The sequence below is a fragment of the Sciurus vulgaris genome (genome assembly GCF_902686455.1).
Source record: "Sciurus vulgaris genome assembly, chromosome: 17".
Taxonomy (NCBI): Eukaryota; Metazoa; Chordata; class Mammalia; order Rodentia; family Sciuridae; genus Sciurus; species Sciurus vulgaris.
In genome coordinates, this window is record NC_136478.1 from 43,391,953 (window position 1) to 43,407,586 (window position 15,634).

Consider the following 15,634-nt stretch of genomic DNA (forward strand, 5'->3'; position numbering starts at 1 on the left):
TTAGTGCAGCCACTCTGGAAAGCAGATTGGAGATTCCTTAGAAAACTTGGAATGGACCCTCCATTTGACCCAGCTATCCCACTCCTTGGCCTATACCCAAAGGACTTAAAATCAGCATACTACAGAGATACAGCCACATCAATGTTCATAGCTGCTCAATTCACAATAGCCAGACTGTGGAACCAACCTAGATGTCCTTCAATTGATGAATGGATAAAGAAACTGTGGTATATATATACAATGGAATATTACTCAGCCATAAAGAATGATAAAATTATGGCATTTGCAGGCAAATGGATGAAATTGGAGAATATCATGCTAAGTGAGATAAGCCAATCTCAAAAAGCCAAAGGACGAATGATATCGCTAATAAGTGGAGGATGACACATAATGGGGGGGAGGGAAGGGTTAGTGTTAAGGTTAGAGTTAGGGTTAGGGAGGGGGGCAAGTATGGAAGAAGGAAGTACTGTATAGAGGGTAAAGAAGGGTGGGAGGGGTGGGGAGAAGGGAAAAAAATAACAGAATGAATCAAACAACATTACCCTATGTAAATTTATGATGACACAAATGGTATGCCTTTACGCCATGTACAGAGAAACAACATGTATCCCATTTGTTTACAATAAAAAAAAAAATGGCCATACTACCTAAAGTGCTATACAGATTCAATGCAATTCCAATTAAAATCCCAATGACGTACCTCACAGAAATAGAGCAAGCAATCATGAAATTCATCTGGAAGAATAAGAAACCCAGAATAGCTAAAGCAATCCTTAGCAGGAAGAGTGAAGCAGGGGGTATCGAAATACCAGAACTTCAACTATACTACAAAGCAATAGTAACAAAAACGGCATGATCTTGGCACCAAAATAGACAGGTAGATCAATGGTACAGAATAGAGGACACGGACACAAAACCCGAATAAATACAATTTTCTAATACTAGACAAAGGGGCCAAAAATATGCAATGGAGAAAAGATAGCCTCTTCAACAAATGGGTGCTGGGAAACCTGGAAATCCATATGCAACAGAATGAAACTAAACCCCTATCCCTCACCCTGCACAAAAATCAACTCACAATGGATCAAGGACCTTGAAATCAGACCAAAGACCCTGCATCTTATAGAAGAAAAAGTAGGTCCCCATATCTTCACCTTGTTGGCTTAGGATCAGACTTCTTTAACAGGACTCCCATAGCACAAGAAATAAAAGCAAGAATCAATAACTGGGATAGATTCAAACTAAATAGCTTTCTCTCAGCAAAGGAAACTATCAGCAATGCAAAGAGAGTCTGCGGAGTGGAAGAATATCTTTGCCACTCATACTTCAGATAGAGCACTAATTTCCAGAATATATAAAGAACTCAAAAAACTCTACACCAAGAATACAAATAACCCAATCAACAAATGGGCTAAGGATATGAACAGACGCAAGCAATCAACAAACATATGAAAAAGTGTTCACCATCTTTAGTAATAAGAGAAATGCAAATCAAAACTACACTAAGATTCCATCTCACCCCAATCAGAATGGCGATTATCAAGAATACAAGCAACAATAGGTGTTGGAGAGGATGCAGGGAAGAAGGTACACTCATACATTGCTGGTGGGGCTGCAAATTAGTGCAGCCACTCTAAAAAGCAGTGTGGAGATTCCTTAGAAAACTTGGGATGGACCCACCATTTGAGTCAGCTATCCCACTCCTTGGCTTACACCCAAAGGACTTAAAATCAGCATACTGCAGAGATACAGCCACATCAATGTTCATAGCAGCTGAATTCACAATAGGCAGACTGTGGAACCAACCTAGATGTCCTTCAATTGATGAATGGATAAAGAAACTGTGGTATATATATATATATATATATATATATATATATATATATATATACATATATATATATATACAATGGAATATTACTCAGCTATAAAAACTAATAAAATTATGGCATTTGCAGGCAAATGGATGAAATTGGAGAATATCATGCTAAGTGAGATAAGCCAATCTCAAAAATCCAAAAGACGAATGATCTCACTGATAAGCAGATGATGACACATAATGGGGGGTAAGAGGGGGGCAAGAATGGAGGAAGGAGGGACTGTATAGAGGGAAAAGAGGGGTGGGAGGGGTGGGGGGAAGGAAAAAATAACAGACTGAATCACACATCATTACCCTATGTAAATGTATGATTACGCAAATGGTATGCTGTTACTCCAAGTACAAACAGAAACAACATGTATTCCATTTGTTTACAATAAAAATAAATTTTAAAAAAATGTTCATACTAGCTGATGATCCACATTATTTGTCCAAAATTCAAGATAAGTTAGAAATCAATAATAGCAAAAAATAAATGATCCATTTGAAAATTTCTTTTAGAAATTTAAGATGAAAACTTCAACAGAGAAAAGCAGAGAGAAGTAAAATTGCAGCCCTAGTTAATAACATTTTGCCATATTTATTTTATCTGTCACTTGATCTCTCTCTACTTGTACACAGTCTTTTCTACATTTGAGAAAACCACAGATTTCACCCCTAAATATCAGTCTCTTATTTTTGAGTACCACCATTTCACATAATTTTGAGCTTTTTTTGGAAGAGCTCAAGGAAGTTGTAAAATGCCTTGCATTCTGCATTTGATTGATTGTTCATGCTGTCCTTTAACTGGTTCCTCATTACTTTTTTAATATATATTATGAAGATTTCATTGGGTTCTGAAGAATACTTCCAAACTGATGCTGCCTATGTCTAGAAATACATAATACCAGACTTTCCAAAATTAGTAAAACTTAGAACTTGGTAGACATCGTTGGAGTTTTCTGTGATAAGATTCCCTTACACAGTTAGTAATCTGAATCATATTTTCTTGCATCTTCATTTGGAAAGTGATTCTATTGTATATATTAGGAGTAAAGAGAAAACCAAATTTTGAAATTTTGGTCTATTTAGAAAAGAGCGATGTGAGATGCCTAATGTATCAAAACCATTTTAATTTATTTTATTGTGTTTTACCTATTTATTTTATGTTGGAGTCTTGTTTTGTTGTCAAGGCTGGCCTTGACCTTCTCCTCCTGCCTAAGCCTCCCAAGTAGCTGGAACTATAGGCACAGACCTCCACACCTGACTATATTAGAATTTGAGGCCAAAGATATACTTGGAACATTTATTTATATATAATAGTTAATTAGAAAATTAATACCAACAGGAAACCATTTTGTTTATCCTTCCACCAATGTAATAATTGTCACAGTGTATGTAATTACTTAAGTTGTTAAAAGAAGGAATAATCATATTCAGTTGTTCTGGGGCTGGCTTTTGAAAAGAATCACCTTTCTCACTGAGTTGCTCTGTTGAAAATCAATAGACCACAACCTTGATTTAATCACTTTGTAATGTGCACATACATGAAATCTCTTCTGTGTACTCTCCTATACCATTAGCTGTGGTCTGAATGTTTATGCCTCCCCCAAATTCTTATATTGGAATCCTCATTCCCACAGAGATGGTTTTAGGAGGTGAGGCCTTGAGAATTTATTAGTCCTGAGAGGGGAGCCCTCATGAGTGGATGACTGTCCTTAAAAAGAGGCCAAGAGAGACCCCCCACCACCCTTTCTGTCTTGTGAGGTTGAAGTGAGAAGACAGTCGTTTATGAAAAAACAGGCCCTTATCAGACATCAGATCTGCTGTCCCCTTGACCTTGGAGTCCCTAGCCTTCAGAAGAGTTGAAGGGAATTGTCCATAAGCCAGCTAGTCTAGGTGTTTTGTTATGGTAGTCCAAGTGGACTGATCCCACTGGGCCATGTGTGTGTATGTTTTTTTTTTTATTCCTTCAATATCAAAGAATATTGATTATGACAACTCAAAATTTTTTGATCGTTGTAGGTACTTTTCACTTGCATATTTTTAAATCAACTTGTCAATTTCTGGGGAGAAGAAAAGGCTTCTGGGATTATAAAGTGGATTGCTTTGACTCTATTGGTTAAAATGGAAATAATTCACATTTTAACATTATGAAGTCCACCAACCCATGGTTGGTATTTCTTCTTTTATTTAGGTCTCTTAATTTCAGCAATATTTTGTAATATTCAGAGTTCAGATCCTCTACATATTTTGTTAAATTTATCCCTAATTAGTAATTCTGTTATGTAAGTACTCAATAAACAATTGGGAAAGGATCTTAACTACTGTAGGAGTAAAGTGTTTTTGCATCTTAACTTTCCTACTACCTAATTGAGTTCTGGTAGCTTTTTGTAGATTTCTTAGGATTTTCTGTACACAAAATCGAGACACTTCTTTCTATTGGGTCTGAATAGTCATCTCTTACTGTGTTTTCTGGGGCACTCAGTTCAATGCTGAAAGTTTAAGTGTAGACATTCTTGGCTTTTGTCTAATCTTGGTGTGGGGAGAACATTCAGTTCTTTACTATTAAAGTTAGCTTTTGATCTTTCGTTAATGTCTTTTTGTAAAAGTAAGGGAGTCCCCATTTATCTATAATTGAATTTCACCTTATCAAGTACTTTCTTCTCCAGATGAGATCAACCTATGATTTTTTTCTTGCTCATTTTCTTTATATGGTGATTTACATTGACTTTTAAATGTTAATTCACCTTTTTATTCCTAAATTCCTCTCTCTTCTTGTCATACACTTCTGCATTTTTGCTATTGTTTGTTAAAGAATATTCAGGTCTATGCTATTAAGAAAATTTTATTTTAGAATTATTGGGTTGTAATTTACATAGAGAAAAATCCACCATTTTAGGTATATGATTCTTTGGGCTTTGACAAACATATAACCATAACCACAATCAAGATAGAGAATATTTCTTTCCCAAAAAGTCTCTTATGCCTCTGGGTAGTCATTTCCTTTCCCCGAGCCTGAGCTCATCCATTCACCCACAAGGAGATGGTTTTAGGGAGAGTGACCCTGGGAAGTGATCTTCAGTTTTGTCATTTTCCAGAAGGTCATGTAAATACAATCAATATGGTAGGTAGACTTTTGTTCCTGATTTATTTTTTTCACTTAGCAAAATGTATTTGTGGGTCATCCATGTTATTGTATCTGTTGCTCATTCATTTGTATTGTTGATTAGTATCCCATTGTATGGATGAGCCATGATTTTTTATCCATTCATCATATGGTAGAAATTTGGATTATTTTCAAGTTGGAGCAATCATAAATAAAGGTATTATTTGCACTCTTGTGTAAACATTTCATTTCTTTAGGAAGTACCTGTGAGAAGATGGGTTGAGTCATATGGTATGTGTATGTTTAACTTTATAAGAAGTTGATAAGCTTTTCCAAATCGTGTGTACCATTTTATATTCTCAGCATCAATGTGCAATAGTTTCAGTTTCAGTTATTTATCCTCATCTGCAATTGGTATTATCAGTTATTTTTGTTGTTGACCATTCTAATAGTAATTGATAGAATCTTATTGTAGCTTTTATTTGCATTCCCCTAAAAGCTTATGATAGTCACTATTTTGGGGTCGTGTCGGTGGGGGTACTGGGGATTAAACCAGGAGTGCTTTACCACCATGGTTCTTCTCCAGCCCTTTTATTTTCTGTTTTGAGATAGGCTCTCACTAAGTTGTCCAGGCTGGTCTTGAACTTGTGATCCTCTTGCCTCAACCTCCCAAGTCACTGGGATTACAGTCATGTGCCACCACACCTAGCCAATGTTCACTAATTTTTAAAGGTTTATTTGACATCCAAATATCTTTGGTGGAATGTTTATTTTTTTCCATTTTTAATTAGGCCTTTTTTTCCGCACTGTTAAGTATTAAAGAACTCTGTACATTCTGGATACAAGTTCTTTGTTGTAAAATATGTGTTAGTAAATATTTTTCACAGTTTAGTTTGTCTTTTCAGTAACTTTCTATTGGTGTTATATCTAAGAACTCTGCTTATCTCAAGGTCATGAAGATTTTTTTTCCTTCTCAAAGTTTTATGTTTAGATCTATGATCCATTTTGAATGTTTTGTGTATAAGCTGTGAAGTTACAGGCCTTCATATTTTTGCAATACCGTTGTCCATTTGTTCCAACATGATTTGTTGAAAAGGTTATCCTATTTTTATTGTATTACTTTTACACCCTTGTTAAAAAAGGAGTCTTCTGTCTTCTGATAGATATCACTGTGCCTATCACTGATCCAAGGAAGAATAGATGTACTAGAAAAAAGTATTTGGTTAATGTTGGAAACTCTTCAAGTTCTGGTGCATTTATAACAGTACTCTCTGAATTTCTGGTTTCCTTCTTTGATGCTAGCTGTTTGAACCCCACAGACTTGGTGTTTACCCTACACAGGCAAAAGCAGCACAAGTCCAGCATATTCACAGAACCAGCTTTCCCCCCAGGCACTACCCTGAGATGTTAGCCAATCACACCATCACATGAGTTTTATTTCTCTTATTCAATTTTTTGTCACTTTATAGAACTTATTTTGATGGAGTTTAAATGATCTTTCCAGGGCAACTATAAAAACATGCCTGTGGATACTAACATTTCATATTATTCAAATGAAATGACAGGATTCAAATCACAGCCCCAATCCACAATCTGTCTAAGCACACAGTGTTTCAAATCAGCTATTGTAGTACCTTACTTTTAAATATAAACAGTTATGGATCAATAGGAATTTGAAAGATAAAAAAAAATAAATATGGGGTAAAAACTGCAAGGATAAAAGAAAACTTCAAAATTTATAATATCAGAAAATATGAGAATACATTGTATCCATGAAATAAGGTTCTGTTGAACATATTAGCATGAAAAGCATTCTGAACATTAAAACTATAATAAAAATTATAAATAGAGAGGTTGAAAGATAGCACTGGGGAAATAGCACTAAAATGGAGATACATAGGAAAAATGAAAACGAATGCTTACAAAATTAAGAGAAAATTTTCCAGGAAATGAAAATCTGAGTTGTAGCTGTCACCAAAAGGGAGTAGAGAAAATAAGGGACAATTTGACCAAATAAATTATAAAAATTATTTGAAGGAGAATAAAAGATTGAAAGGGCTCATCAACCTCCCAACAAAATGAATAAAAATGGACATACATCAGGACATACCATCATAATACTTAAAATACTGTGGTGAGAAAAGATAACTTACAGCCTCCAGAAAGAAACAAAGATCACAAATAAAGGAAAGAAAATCAGAATTACATCAGATATCTCAGTGGAAACACTGAATGCTATAAGATAATGGTGCAAGATCTTCACAGTTGGAGGCCTAATATTTACTAAGCCAGAATTCTATACCTAGCCAAACTAACAAAAGATTGTGAAGCTAGAAGAAAAATATTTTCAAGCATTTAAGCTCTCAGTATAGTTTCTTCCATTAATGTTTTTATAGGAATGTTCTAAAGGTAGTGTGTCACAGTGAAAGTGAACCAAGAAAGGAATACATGGGATCCAAGACAAGTTACTCAACCCATCAAAAATCACAAAGTAAATCTCAGGATAACAGGTGTTCAATAGACCCAGAAAACACCATTTTTTTTTTTTTTTTTTTTTTTGCGGTATTGGGGATCGAACTCGGGCCTTGTGCTTGCAAGGCAAGCACTCTACCAGCTGAGCTATCTCCCCAGCCCAGAAAACACCATTTTGGAGCAGAAAGACCAGCCCATAATGGAATTGTCCACAGAAGAAACACAAAGATTATGCAAAGTGTTTTTACAGTTCTGTAAGTGTTTGGGGATGAACTAATATGATGTGCTGAAAAACAAATGACTATAAATCCATGGCCAAATTAATTCCTCACTGACACAAAGACCAACATGACTGAAATGAGGAAGACACTGGGGAGAGTATAAGTAATGAGATCAGAGGGATAGAATAAAGATAGCATAGAAGTCATTTTAAACCACTCAGGTCATTCTAAGGATTTCGACATTTTGTGAGTTCACCAGTGCAATCAGAAGCTTAAATTTTTATTACGAACAGTTCCTTTGTATTTGCTGAAAAATATAAAAAATAATAAAAATATATTTCTATTTACCTCTATATTTGGCAACTATTAACTTTGATAGCTCCTTATGTTGTATTTAAATATACATTTATTCGTTATAAAAGAGAATGTTACAGATAATTTAAAATTTTTCCTTTATCTGGAACCCTGGTCATGTATTCTGCCACCCCCCAAGCATCAACTGACATTAATTTGGCACGTATCCCCCAGGTCACTTTTTAGTAATTTTATCTATTTATTTATCCTTGAACAATGTATGGCATTGTTTCATTGGAGTTTACTTTAATGCATATAAAGTTTTATACTTAATTATTCTGCAATGTTATACAGATGGTGACATATTTTTCTGCTTACCATTTGTTAGGACATATCATTATGAACTTGTTGGTTTTTATTTATTCAATGTATTTCAATACACATTCTTTCTGATGCTGAAACTGTGATAATTTTGCTGGGCATGGAGGCACACACTTTTAATCTCAGCAACTCAGGAAGCAGAGGCAGGAGAAATGTGAGTTCAAGGTCAGCTTCAGCAATTCAGTGAGGCCCTGTGTGACTTAGCAAGACCCTGTCTCAAAAACTCAACAAACAAACACACACAGTGGTAAAGCACCTCTGGGTCCAATCCCCTATACCAAAAACTAAACCAAAAAAAAATTTTTTTTTGTAATTTTGGCCATAAGTGTGCCTTCAAGTACACTTCTGTATGTCTGGAAATAAATTTAGTAATATTCAAACCTTCTTTATTTATTAAGACTTTTAAACACAAAGTTTTTCAAATTATTGGAAAACACTGCCATGCCACTTATATTTAATAGCTGTTAACATTCTGCAGTATTTATTTAGCGAAATGTTTTTGTTGAATCAAAGATCTAGACATCATAATAATTGAAACTAAATAGCTTGGCATGCAGATAACTTTGTCTTTTAAATATTATTTATGAATTCCAGTATTCCCTAATCCATTCTTTAAATTTATAGACAAAGGTCAGTAAACTTATCCTGTAAAATACTATGCAGCAAATATTTTAGGCATTGCAAGTCATATGGTCTCTATTCCAATTTCTCAACTCCACTGTTGTAGCACAAAAACAGCCATTGGCAATACATCAATGAATAAATATGGCTTTGTTCCAATAAAACTTTATTTATAAAACCAGGAATGGGCCAGGATTGGTCTGCAGGCCATGATTTACTAAGCCTTTCACTAAAATCACAATTTATTTTCATGCTCAAATTATCACAACTCATGTCAGTAGTAATCCTTTCAAGCTGGCTACTGTGTATTTTATAAAACATCCCAATTAGTCATTGCTTTTGGGATCAAGCTATCCCAAGATTACCTTACAATTCCCCTGTGCCATTCCTGGAAGTAGTCCCTTCTCTGAGAAATCTTGACTGATGTTGTGTGGAGTGATATTAAAGACGGAATGTTGTAGACTGAATGTTTGTGTTCCCCCAAAATGCATATGTTAAAGCCCTGATCAACAATGTGATATTTGGAGGTGAGGGAGATAAATAGGTTAGATGAAGTCATGAGGGTGGAGTCCCCATAATGAGATTATAGTCCATATAAGAATAAGAAGATTATAGTCCATATAAGAATAAGACCTGTGTCACACAGTGAGAAGACAATTATCTGCAAGCCAGGAAGTGTGTCCTCACCAAGAACTCAACAACCGGTATCCTGACCTCAGACTTTTTCATCCTCCAGAACTATGAGAAATAAATGTCTATTGTTCAAGCCACCCAATCTTTGGTATTTTGTGAGAGCAGCCCGAGCTGACTTAAGACAGCTCTTGGTACTAGGAATGGGTTCTGGTAATCACTCCCTAAAAAATATGGAAGTGGCTGTGGAACTAAGTGAAAGGTCTAGGCATGAGGAATTTGGGGGTACATGCAAGACACATGCTAGGCTAGGAAAAACCAAGATTATTGTAAAAGGACTTACAAAGATGATTCTGGTTAGGGCCCAGAAAGAAAAGAGAGTTGTAGAGAAAGTTTCCAACTTCTTTGAGAATACATAAATAATCAAGAACAGTGCCATGACCACCATGGCCAAACTCACAGTTCCACCCAATGGCGAAAGGAGATTAGAAAATAAAGACTCAGGAACACAGATTTTGAAAAGTAAGCTGGAATCAGGTGAAGCTCTGCTCCCTGATGGAGATGCAGATCTAAAGAGTTATGCCAGCAATCTTTATTTATATATGTCTTGTTATCAGGTAAAAGACTATGCAACCATTATTCTTTGTATTCAGGAAAGTTACAGAAACTAGGACATCCTATGTAGCTTTTCCACAAGTGCAATCCACAGTTGCAAAGTGCAATGTTAGGAATTTTGTGTAGCTCCCAAGAAAGTCCATTGTTTAAAGTTACTGCACGGCGGGCAGGAACTGGAGAAACATTGTGGTTGTCTAGCAGAATTCCTTCCTTCCCGAGAGCTGGGTGCCTGAGATCAAGGTCAGAGCTGACAGGACCCTTGCACAGAGCCTCCTCACGCAGGGCATTGCTACAGTAGCTAGGCATCCTGTGCCCTTGCACAGAACATTCCCAGGCACCAGGCATGCCACAGCCATGAGGGCATCAGAGACCTCTGATCTCAGTCACTGCTCTCCCATCCTCCATCACCACTCTCCACAGAACAGAATTTTGAGAAATATGGATGGTAAAGGTCATTTTGATGAGGTTTCTGAAGGAAATGCAGAAAACGTATTAGACAATGGAGAAAAGGCAATCCCTGGTATAAAGTGGCAAAGAATTTAGCTGAATTTTGTTCATGTTGTGTTTTGTAGAAAGTAGAATTGGATATTTAGCTTAGGAGAGTTCTAAGTGTAGTGTTGAAGGAGCAGCTTGGGTCCTACTGATTACTTGTAGTAACATATGAGAAGAGTGAAGTGAATTGAAGAATTAACTGTTCAACAAACAAACCAACCAACAAAAAAGAAACTAAAACAGATTGTCTACGTATCACAAAAGAGAAAGTAAAAACCAAGGTTATGGCCAGGCACCACTGGTAAGATTAGTGTGAGTGTGAACCACAGACACATTCATCCCTCAGTAAAAGCTTTGCCAGTTCGAACTGAAGGGAATGGAGACAGGAAAATATGAAGGAAGGCTGTTAATTTCTTGGATAGCGCAGGACTGAATTATAGAGCTATTCAGGGCATACCTGGGCTGTTCTTCAAGACAGGAAAGGATGATCCTCAGGGTGGATCCATAAATCGTTAGGGCTGCACCTCAGTTTCCAGGGATGCCAACAGCTCAGTTTCAATAGGCCAGACTGCAGCTGCCCGGAGCTTAGGGAAGGGACTGCCTGGAGTCTTGGGGGCATAACTCCCACCCAGCAGAGTCTGGGTAGAGCACCACTCAGGGTGAGACCCTACCGGGAAGGCTCACAGAGTCACAGAGAGCAAAGCACTGAATCAAGAAGGATTATTTTAAGAACTTACGATGTTGTGGTATTTGCTGTGCTAGGTTTTGGAGCTGGCTGGTTTCCACCTTCCCAACCACTTTAATTTCTCCTTTTGAACTGGATTGTCTATTCTACCATTGTGTTTTGGAAGAACATAGTTTGTCGAATTTCCTGGGTTCACAGGTAGAGCAGAATTTTGCCTCAAGTTAAATCATATTCCAGTCTCACCCATGTTTGATTTAAATGATATTCAGTTGAGACTTGGGACTTTAGGATTAAGAGTCAATGCTGGAGTGAGCTAAGACCTTTGGGGGTAATATGGAATGGATTTATTGTGCATGTGAAAGGGACATGAATTTCAGGGGAATAAGGGGCAAAATGTTATGGATTGAATATTTGTGCCCCCCCCCCCAAATTCATAGGTGTGAAGCTCCAATTACCAGGGAGATGGTATTTGGAGGTTAAGTTTTAGGTAATTAATTAATTTCAGATAAGTTCAAGAGAGTGGAGCCCTCATGATAAGATTAGTGCCCTTAAAAGAAGAGTTGGAAGGCTGGGGGTGTGGCTCAGTGGTAGAGCACGTGAGGCACTGGGTTCAATCCTCAGCACCACATAAAAATAAATAAAAGTATTGGGTCCATCTACAAAAAGAAGGAAGAGGAGAAGGAGGAGAAGAGGAGGAGTAGAAAAAGGAGGAGGAGGAGGAGGAGGAGAAGGAGGTGGAAAAGGAGGAGGAGGAGGAGGGAAGAAGGAGAAGGGGAGGAGGAGGAGGAGGAGGAGGAGGAGGAGGAGGAGGAGGAGAGCTGGTAGTCTCTCTCCCTGCCATGTGTATGCATCATGGTAAGACCATGGAACACACAGTGAGAAAGCAGATCTGCAAACTAGGAAGAAAGCTGTCATCAAGAGCCCAGTCACACTGGTACCCTGATTTCAGACTTCCAGCATCCAGAATTGTGAGAAATAACTGTCTACTGTTTAAACTCCAGTCTATGGTGCTTTGCTACAGCAACTTGAACTAAGATAAAAGTAAAAACCTGGACATGCTGCTTACTACGTTTTAGGTTACGTTTCTTCTAAACCAATTCAGTTCATAGTGCTAAAAATATTTTTACTGAATTTCTCTCTTTTACGTATAGAAAGTGTCCATTTAAAAAATAATAACCATTAGGTTTGTAATTTTTTTTTCTCTTGGACTAAATGTCTTCATTCCCAGTTAACAAAGTTCCTCATCTACTTGTTATAATGGTAAACAAAATATTTTCAGAACAACAGTACTAAGGTTACTACAGAAATAAAAGTGCTGAGTGCTTTTAATTTAAATATTTAGAAATAATTAACATGTCTGACACCATATTAAAAAAATATATAGAAAGTTATGTTTTAGCCACCTTATAAGATAGGGTGGACCCTTCGACCTGAACTTTAGTTCATATATGGAAACTGATGAACATACACACACACAGAGGAATGAAAGGGTTATTCTACTTATGTGAGGTCCCTGGGGACGCAGGCCAGCCATGTCAAGCAGTTCCTAAAGAAAATGTCTTAGGAGGGCAGGGAAAGGAAGATGGCATGGGCTTTTATTGTGGTTAGGGCGTGGGATGGCTTTCTTACCAGCTTGACCGGATATGAGGCATAAGAAAGAGGTGAGACTTAAAAGCTAAGAACAAACATCAAAAACTGGAGTCAGACACTTTATTACGGTTCACCCCTGAAGTTTGGTTGATGACTCACACATGCCATGTTTTGTTTAACTGAATTTGAACTTGTTAACAATAGCCATTGTAGCACTCTATGAAGCCTGAAGTCAGTTAGGAAGGTGAACTTTCCACTGAGAGCCTTGTGCAAGCACCCAGCAGGTGCATTCCGAGAAGTGAGACAAGTACTTGCCAGAAATGTCTGGAATTCTGAAAGGGACAAGTGCCTCGTTGAGGCCTGCTCTCCTGGCTTAGTATATGCAGAGGTATATGTAACCCTGATAAATACTTTGGTATGTAGGTAGGATATTCCCCAAAGGAAACCCTCTGGACAATGGCCCGAGAGTCTATAAAAATTTCTAACCTGAAGCCAAGTATGACCTCAACACTACTGAGACCAGGGGTGGGGACCATGCTGTGCACATCACCCTTGTGCCACCATCTACCTCATTCTCTTTTATTACCCAGTGCTAGCTGACGTCCACACGGGCAACTGCTAGTTCCTCCAGACTAATTTCTGAAGTTGCTTCTGGCTGCACATCAGCAGAGCAGACTTCAGCAGCCCTGGGCCACGCCATTTCTCTCCAGGGCTCTCCCTGTGCATCCCATGAGCGAACCTGCAGACATGATAGATGCCAAACCCATGAAGCGCTTTGCAAGTGAAGAACAAAAGGATATTTACAAAGTATTTCCCAAATCCAATCGTGATTTTAAAATAATTAAAAACCTCAGCTACCTTGTCAGTCAGCGCCGCGTTCAGGCGGGCGGCTGTGTGGCAGCGACAGTGATTAGTCTCCAGCACCATGAGCAGCTTCAGCAGTGAGAAGCGCACCACGCCCTTCACCCTCGAGTACCGAGTTTTACTCAAAAATGAAAAAGGACTATATATATCTATATCTCCATTTCATGATATTCCAATTTATGCAGATAAGGATGTCTTCCACATGGTAGTTGAAGTTCCACGCTGGTCTAATGCAAAAATGGACCCTTTAAACCCAATTAAGCAAGATGTGAAAAAAGGGAAACTCTATTATGTTGCGAATTTGTTCCCCTACAAGGGGTATATCTGGAACTACGGTGCCATCCCTCAGACTTGGGAAGACCCAGGACTATTGGGACTAATGACACGTTAACTAACTCAGGCTGACTCCTTACTCCCTGGCGAGTGAACAAGATCAAGGCCTCAAAGGTGGTTTCAATAGTTAATGATGATGAATCGGACCACTGTCAGGGATTGGTTAACAGTAGTTCCCCGAATGTGATCAGCTTGTGCTTGCCATATAGTCCTATTGGGACTCTTGCCTGCTTGAACACCCCATGCCTTGCTGACCTTTAAGCTGATTGGTCCCGCCTAGCCCCCCACCCTACATAAAAGCTGTGTGATTTCCTCAATAAATGAGTTCCTGCTGTGACGGGTCTCCCTGACGCGTCTGATTGTCCTCCACATGGAGGGCTGGGAGCGGGCGGTCAGTCGGCCTTACCTATCCTGGTCTGACCTGTTGGGGAGTGTCCCCTTCCCTTGCCGCTGGTTGAGAAGGAGCAAGGGGGGCTTAAGACCTCAACACAGGACACAGTGATAAACATACTGGTTGTTGTGGTGACAATGACCCAATTGATGTTTGTGAACATTGGAAGCAAGGTATGTTCAAGAGGTGAAATAATCAGGGTGAAAGTTCTGGGCATATTGGCTATGATTGATGAAGGAGAAACCGACTGGAAAGTCATTGCCATTAACGTGGATGATCCTGATGCAGCAAATTATAATGATATCAATGATGTCAAACGGCTGAAACTCGGCTACCTAGAAGCTACTGTGGATGGGTTTAGAAGGTACAAGGTTCCTGATGGAAAACCAGAAAATGAATTTGCTTTCAATGCTGAATTTAAAGATAAGGACTTTGCAATTGATACTATTAAAAGTACTCATGACTATTGGAAAGCACTAGTGACTAAGAAAACGGATGGAAAGAGAATCAGTTGCATGAATACAGCGGTGTCTGAGAGCCCCTTCAAGTGTGATCCTGATGCTGCCAAAGCCATTGTGGGATGCTTCACCACGCACCATGTGAATCTGCCTGCACACAATACCAACAGATGTGTGATAAGTGGTTCCATCACCAGAAAAAACGGACGGGATTTACTCTGGAATACAAGCTGATACCGCTGCATCCTATTCATCTGGAAGTAATATTGCAAAGTAGTAGCTTTTCAAAGCTTTAAATTTATAGAACTCATCTAACTAAAGCAAATTCTTCTGTGACCAATTCAATATATTCAGAATGTTACCTGTCCAAAAGCATTTTTCATATTTCAGCTAAGACAACTTTTGTACATGCTTAAATGTCAAAGCAGTTGTGATTTGGAAGTCATTTGTGAATAGATGTGCAAGATGAACACATATTGGATGTATATGTTTACCATGTGATAGGAAATAAAATTATTTTGCTGGGAAAAAAAAATCCTCAGCTAACTAGATAGAAATAGAAGGGAATTTCCTCAACTTGATAAAGGACAACTACTAATAAACCTGACCAGCAAACTCAA

The 15,634-nt window shown here is 38.0% G+C and overlaps 1 pseudogene across 1 annotated transcript; it reads left to right on the top strand.

The window, feature by feature from the left end:
- The first annotated feature begins 14,070 nt into the window (after window positions 1-14,070).
- On the top strand, window positions 14,071-15,310 carry LOC306648477 (inorganic pyrophosphatase-like; annotated as a pseudogene). Its single transcript has 2 exons — window positions 14,071-14,218; window positions 14,658-15,310. The product of its transcript is annotated as an inorganic pyrophosphatase-like (transcript).
- The last annotated feature ends 324 nt before the right edge of the window (window positions 15,311-15,634 follow it).